This window comes from Octopus bimaculoides, chromosome 3 (assembly GCF_001194135.2).
Source record: "Octopus bimaculoides isolate UCB-OBI-ISO-001 chromosome 3, ASM119413v2, whole genome shotgun sequence".
Taxonomy (NCBI): Eukaryota; Metazoa; Mollusca; class Cephalopoda; order Octopoda; family Octopodidae; genus Octopus; species Octopus bimaculoides.
This window is the reverse complement of record NC_068983.1, coordinates 16564177-16570819: the sequence shown is the minus strand read 5'-3', so window position 1 is coordinate 16570819 and position 6643 is coordinate 16564177. Positions and strand designations below refer to the sequence as shown.

General features: G+C 37.3%; 1 long non-coding RNA gene across 1 annotated transcript in view; it reads right to left on the bottom strand.

The window, feature by feature from the left end:
- The window catches only part of LOC128247265 (uncharacterized), a 17210-nt gene extending 12965 nt beyond the window's left edge, over positions 1-4245 (bottom strand). The window contains exons 1-2 of the long non-coding RNA XR_008263619.1: positions 4030-4245; positions 2283-2423 (exon numbers count right to left, since the gene is read on the bottom strand). This is a non-coding gene — a long non-coding RNA (uncharacterized LOC128247265). The remainder of the gene's footprint in view (positions 1-2282; positions 2424-4029) is intronic.
- Positions 4246-6643: the final 2398 nt, after the last annotated feature.

The window sequence follows — 6643 nt, the reverse complement described above, 5'->3', positions numbered from 1 at the left end:
GAGGGGGCTGAGGACAGAACCTTGGTGGACCCCTACCTCCACCCGGAATTCTTCACTGTACTCTCTGCCAACCCTCACCTTACTGACAGAGTTTCTGTACATGGCTCGCACAGCTCTCACTAACCATTCTTCTATCCCTAGTTTCCTCATTGACCACCAGATGAGAGATCGGGAGACCCTGTCAAAAGCTTTCTCCATATCAACGAAAGCCAGGAACAGAGGTTTATCCTTGGCTAGGTATTTCTCCTGAAGCTGTCTTACCAGAAATATAGCATCAGTGGTGCTTTTCCCAGGCACAAACCCAAACTGCATCTCATCTAAACTGACTCGCTCCCTAAGCAGTTGAACTATGACCCTCTCCGTAACTTTCATTACCTGATCTAAAAGCTTGATACCTCTGTAATTATTTGTATCTAAAGCGTCACCTTTACCTTTGTAGCAGTTGATTATGGTGCTGCTACACCAGTCATTGGGTATGACTCCTTCGTGTATCACCTGGTTCGTAATACGGTTGACTAGGCTATAGCCGACACTGCCAAATTAAGTCAATACTTGTAGTTCTTAGGTCTGTCATGTTCATTAGGGCAGAAGTTATTCTAGTTCCCAAGATATGTAAGTGATAGAGAATACAATATCCCATTGAAATGGGTTACTAGTCCTTCAGAAGATTAACTCCCAGCTGTTGCTAGTACTCATTTTCAGCTGAGTGAGTTTGGATAATGTGAAATGAAGTGCTTTGCTCATGAACTCAATATGCCGCCTAGTCTGGGAATTGAAATCACAAGGTCACCATGCAAGTCATCAGTTATTCTTAAGGATGACTAGGAGGTTATTGTCTCTCTGATAGACGAACACAACATGGTAGGTTTCCATCTACCCAAACCACTACAATGAAATTACAACACAACCTTCCACAATACCAGAAGTCATCACTCAACCAACTTAATGAATAAACAACCCAAATTAATGACTAAACAGCCTAGATAAAAAGTCATCCAAATGAATCCATTACATCAGGTACGTTATGCAAACAAATCTTGCATAATGTTTTGCTAGATACAGAATATTTGAAGCTGGGAATGAAGAAGAAATCAACTACAGTCAGTTATTTTTTTATGTATATATTCAATATTATGATATGCATTCAGGCGACGAGCTGGCAGAATCGTTAGCACGCCAGGTGAAATGCTTCACGGTATTTCGTCTGCTGCTGTTCTGAGTTCAAATTCCGCCGAGGTCAACTTTGCCTTTCATCCTTTCGTGGTCGATAAATTAAGTACCAGTTACGCACTGGGGTCGATGTAATCGACTTAATACCTTTGTCTGTCCTTGTTTGTCTCCTCTATGTTTAGACCCTTGTGGGCAATAAAGAAATAAGAATCATTCATGCACTGGGCAAAATGCTTAGTGGTATTTTATCTGACTTTATGTTCTGAGTTCAAATTCTCCTGAGGTCAACTCTACCTTCCATCCTTCTGGGGGGTCAATAAAATAAGTTCTAGTTGAGCACTGGGATTAATTTGACTTACTTCTTCACCTGAAATTGCTGGCCTTGTACCAAAATTTGGAACCAATATTGACATGCATTAAGGTGGCAAACTGGCAGAAACATTAGCATGCAAAATGCTTAATGATATTTCATACATCATTACTTTTTGAGTTCAAATTCCGCCAAGGTCGACTTTGCCTTCCATATTTCTGGGGTTGATAAAATAAGTACCAGTTAAGTACTTGGGTCAAACTAATCAACTTAGTCCCTCCATGCAAACTACTGGCCTTGTGCCTAAATTTGAAACCAATATTATAAAATGCATTAGTTATAGATTTCTTATTTCTTTATTGCCCACGAGGGGCTAAACATAGAGGGGACAAATAAGGACATACAAAGGAATTAAGTCGATTACATCGACCCCAGTGCGTAACTGGTACTTTATTTATCGACCCCGAAAGGATGAAAGGCAAAGTCGACCTCGGCGGAATTTGAACTCAGAACGTAGTGGCAGACGAACTACCGCTAAGTATTTCGCCCGGCGTGCTTACGTTTCTGCCAGCTCGCCGCCTTATAGATTTCTAACAGGCCTATCACTAGTTTACTCTTATAAAGATGTAAAAAAAAAAGAAGGAAGTTTCACCACAACTTCCAGAAGGCCATTGCATATAAGATGGTAGCTATCAAGAAATTGGAAAATTCATTCATCAAATCTTACAAAAACAAGGATCTCTACCAAATAGACTATAAGTTGTATGACATAAACTGAGGATGAAGATAACTGCTGACTTACTGATTGATGACAGCAGGGAACTCCTTTCACTCTTGCGACTAAGTGACATGTGATGACAATTCACTCCTGAACTGAAATAGGCTCCCAGCCTCTGTATCATGAATGGTTATGTGGACCACTCCTAATAAAAGCCAGGGCTTCCTTCGACCATTACATAAAAAGTATTGAGGAAAAATGTTATTTAGATATACTTTTATTTTAGTTGTTTACTCTATTTTATGCTTGTTTATACTCTTATACATTCAAAGTTCACAAATTTTCTTACCTAAACTATGTATCATATTCCTTTCGATAATATCAATATGATGACAAAACTTCTTTGTAGACAATATTTTCTGTTTGGTCGACACTAATTTTCAAATTACTTAAGTTCGTTGCTCTACTCATAGCAACGTATAACTGGCCGTGTGTAAACATCGAAGTGGGTAAGAATACACCTACACGATCTAAAGTCTGGCCCTGTACCTTTTTGCTGTGAATGCTCGAGCAGGAATCTCTAAGGTTGCAAAAAATCAAACTACGACTTACTTCTCGCTGTTCTTTGCGAATAATGTTTGGCTGTTCTGGTAACATGGGTTATTTTAATTGACAAAACTGAGATGTAAACAACAGCCGCTTCGATTACCCGTTTTGAATCCTGCTTGAGACTGAGACATTTCAATACCCACTAAATAATTACACTCACGATATATTGACACATACCTTTTCCATTTTATTTTTTGCTATTAACCGTCCTCGTGACCCCCTTCATATCTACAATGGGGCCACAAACTATACGATGAAAATCCAGAGTTACTTGTGGTCGGCGAATTTTTAATAAAAATGTGAAGATGGTTTATCAATTCAAAAACCGATATCCACGAAATAATCATACTTTCTGATTTTTTAATGTTAAAAACCTTCCTGACGACCGTCTTTGTTATCCTGAAAAATATCGTAAACATTGGTCCAGCCGTCTGGCCATGAAGAGGGAACAGACAAAGAGACAGGCAGACATAATACCCATTATAGTAAGATAGTAAATCTGCCCCTCTACAATAGGAAATAAAGGAATAATATCGCAAATCTAAACCCTCTAAGTTCACGAACTCTCGTCACCGGAATTTTAATTAAAAAATCAAAGGTGATTTATTAATACAAAATTCAATATCCACTAAATAATCATACTTTTTTTTACATTTTTTCGCTAAAAACATCTCTGATTATCTCCTTCATAATCCCCCAAAACATCGTGCCCACTGGTCCAGCTGTTTGACCGTGAAGAGGGAACAGACAGACGGACATAATGTCTATTATAGTAAGATATTCGCGCACATGCACACACACACGTTTGTGCAAACGTATGAATAATTTGAGTGTGTATATGTATGTACTATGTATGATTAATGGATTCTTCTAAGTCAATTGGCAAACGTAGCTTGTTACTTTGAAGATAGATTACTTGAGCCTGTTCACTGTTGCAACAGATTTCAAAATACGTTCGTGAATGTATATGTGTATGTGTATATGTATCTGTTTTTGTGTATGTATATGTCTGAGTGAACTCTAACAAAATCCAACTAGCAAGTATAGCTTGTTAGTTTAAAGACAGATGTACATGGTCTTGTTAACTGTTGCAACAGATTTCAAAAAACTTGATAGACAGTCGACCACAAATCATTTCAGGTAACATAGAATGTCAGAGTAACTTTCTTCTGACAACAAGAATAAAAGTAATTAGTGAATGCTGAAGAATTCTGAGACTTACATAACAACGAATGTGTCAGCTTCACATTTAACACAGGCTGTTTGTTGTACGGCTTAATCCTTTGCAAGGAGTGGAAGTAATAAAACAAAGTCAAGACGTGGAGAGTGATGAGAAAAGTATGTTCATTCATGTTTATGTGATAAGAAGATATTTTTGTTTGACGTTTTTGTTATGATTTAATCAGAAGGGCAGTGACCTTGGCTTTTTTCTAGGTTCCTCCTAAACTGGCAGGGTGAAAGAGGTAAGGGGAAAAAAGAAATGATTTACGAGTTGCTACAGGAGGAAATAAAGGCATACCTACACAAGTGTGCCCCCGACTTTGTTTCCTCTTAACTTACAGAAAAAAGGGTATTTTTTTAATGAAATTTCTACTTATACCAATCAGATGGTGTAGATTAAGATTATATCGGAATTTCATATGAAAAAGGAAAAAAAAAAAAAAACTGAGAGGAGGTACCAATTGTCTTGAGTTAACATTTCTACTGGATCTATCACTTCCACAGTGAAGATAGTGGTGGTGTCAAATGTACATTCCCAGTGTCCAGTGCCACTCTTGCAGAATGGAGCATGGCTTTTGGATCTCTGATCTCAAGGGTGGTTGCTGTTGTTACAATGGTCAGAGTATCAAGAGCATTTACAAAGCTAGAATACTTCCACATCTGTAGTTATTTTGTTTGTCAGAGCACATGGGAGGTGTAACTTAAGCAGTAGCATTTGCAACACTCCAGTAGCCCAAGAGTTGTACCCTCTACTGGTTGGCGTTAGAAAGGGCATCCAGCCGTAGAAACTTTGTCAAATCAGACTGGAGTCTGGTGCAGCTCCTCAGCTTACCAGCCCTGGTCAAACCACCAAACCCATGCTAGCATGGACAATGGATGTTGTTGTTGATGATGATGATGATGATAATGTGTATATATGTCTGAGTATAAGTGTGTTTATGAGGATGTGTGTTTATGAGGATGTGTGTTTATGAGGATGTGTGTTTATGAGGATGTGTGTTTATGAGGATGTAATAGACTCTATTCACAAGAAACAATTTACCAGAGCTGCATATGAAATTGTCAACTTCTGAAAATTTCTTTTCCTTTCTATCAACTTCACCTATCTTCATAATCTTTGGTCAACAATTTTTTTTCTAAGCTTTCTTTCATCTCACATTCTCTCTTTTCTTTCACTTTCTATTATATTTTATTTCCTTCATTTTTTTAAAAGAGGTTTCTCTCAGTAAGAAAACATGAATATAGACAGAATCTGTCAGAAGTTGTTAAACAATAACACTGTAAAATAAGTATTGAATTGAATTGTAAGTTAATGGTATTTGCTTTAAAATAATATCATATACACCAGCATAGTATAACTCACAAGCAAGTATAACTTTTGCTAATTCTTTTTTTTTTTAGGTACCTATGTAGTCACGAGGGGACATTTACACCCTGTCAGTCCCTCCCTGTTCACTTGGAGGAACATCAAGAATGAGGATGTAACAACCAAATGCATACCTGCCAAGTGCTGGTGCACTTGGCTTGTATGCATTTTCAGGTGAGTAGAATGGAGCAATGTGAAATGAAGAGACTTGCTCAAGAATAGAATGCATTGCTCAGTCCAGATATTGAATGCACCACCATTTTAATTCCAACTCTCTAACTACTTGGCTTTGCACTCATTTTTCTTTTCAGAACTAAAGAGTATAAGTAGCAAAATTGCAGAACGTGTGTGGCTTGTTAAGAAGAAATATTTTTCTTCAATATCAAATTCACTTCATTGACAATGGAGATAAAATTTCAGAAATGATTAACCGAGCAAGAGTATGATTGATATATAAATGCATGCGCGCGTGTGTGTGTGTGTATGCACATGTGTGTGTGTATGTGTGCATGTGTGTATGCATGTACAGAAATACACTTAATATTCAAACTTTTATTTTTCAGAGAATGACTTTCTTTCTCCTTTCATGATGAAGCCTTTCACTTACATATCTGAAATCATATTTTTCTGTTTCAGATTATTTTTCCCAGTGTTCATCATCATCATCGGTAATACACCTTGAGTCTGGCGCCTTAGATCTTGTGAATCTTAACTTTTTTTAGACAACGACAAGAAAAAAGTGCAGGAATCTGCCAAGTGTATTCTATTGTTTACAAATAAGTGGGAACCAATTCATCCTTTACCTGTCTCAGGCATTTTTCATCTGTTTGTCCTATAAACATCTATCCATACTTGTTTTCAGGTTTTAGTTAACCCTTGTTTTATATGTTTTGAGTAATATATTGTTTTTCTTTCATAAGTCCCTAGTTACTCTGGAGGTTGAAAACATATTGGGAATGTGTATCATATATGATGCACGGACACCAGGGAAATATATCCTGTGTATCACATGTGATACACAGAATATGCATCTCATTAGCATATAGGCAGTAGTTTACAATGTATATTAGCAACCAAAACAATCCTTATGTAATATGTGGAACCTGTTAGTCTTTAAGCAGATGGCTAAGAGGTGTGAAAAGTGTATAGCATAGACTTGGTTGTAATTCCTCTCTCTTTATTATATATAGGTGCATTCGAACATAGCAGGAAACAGCTAACCTTTGGCTGCTATTTGGATCCTGTTGTG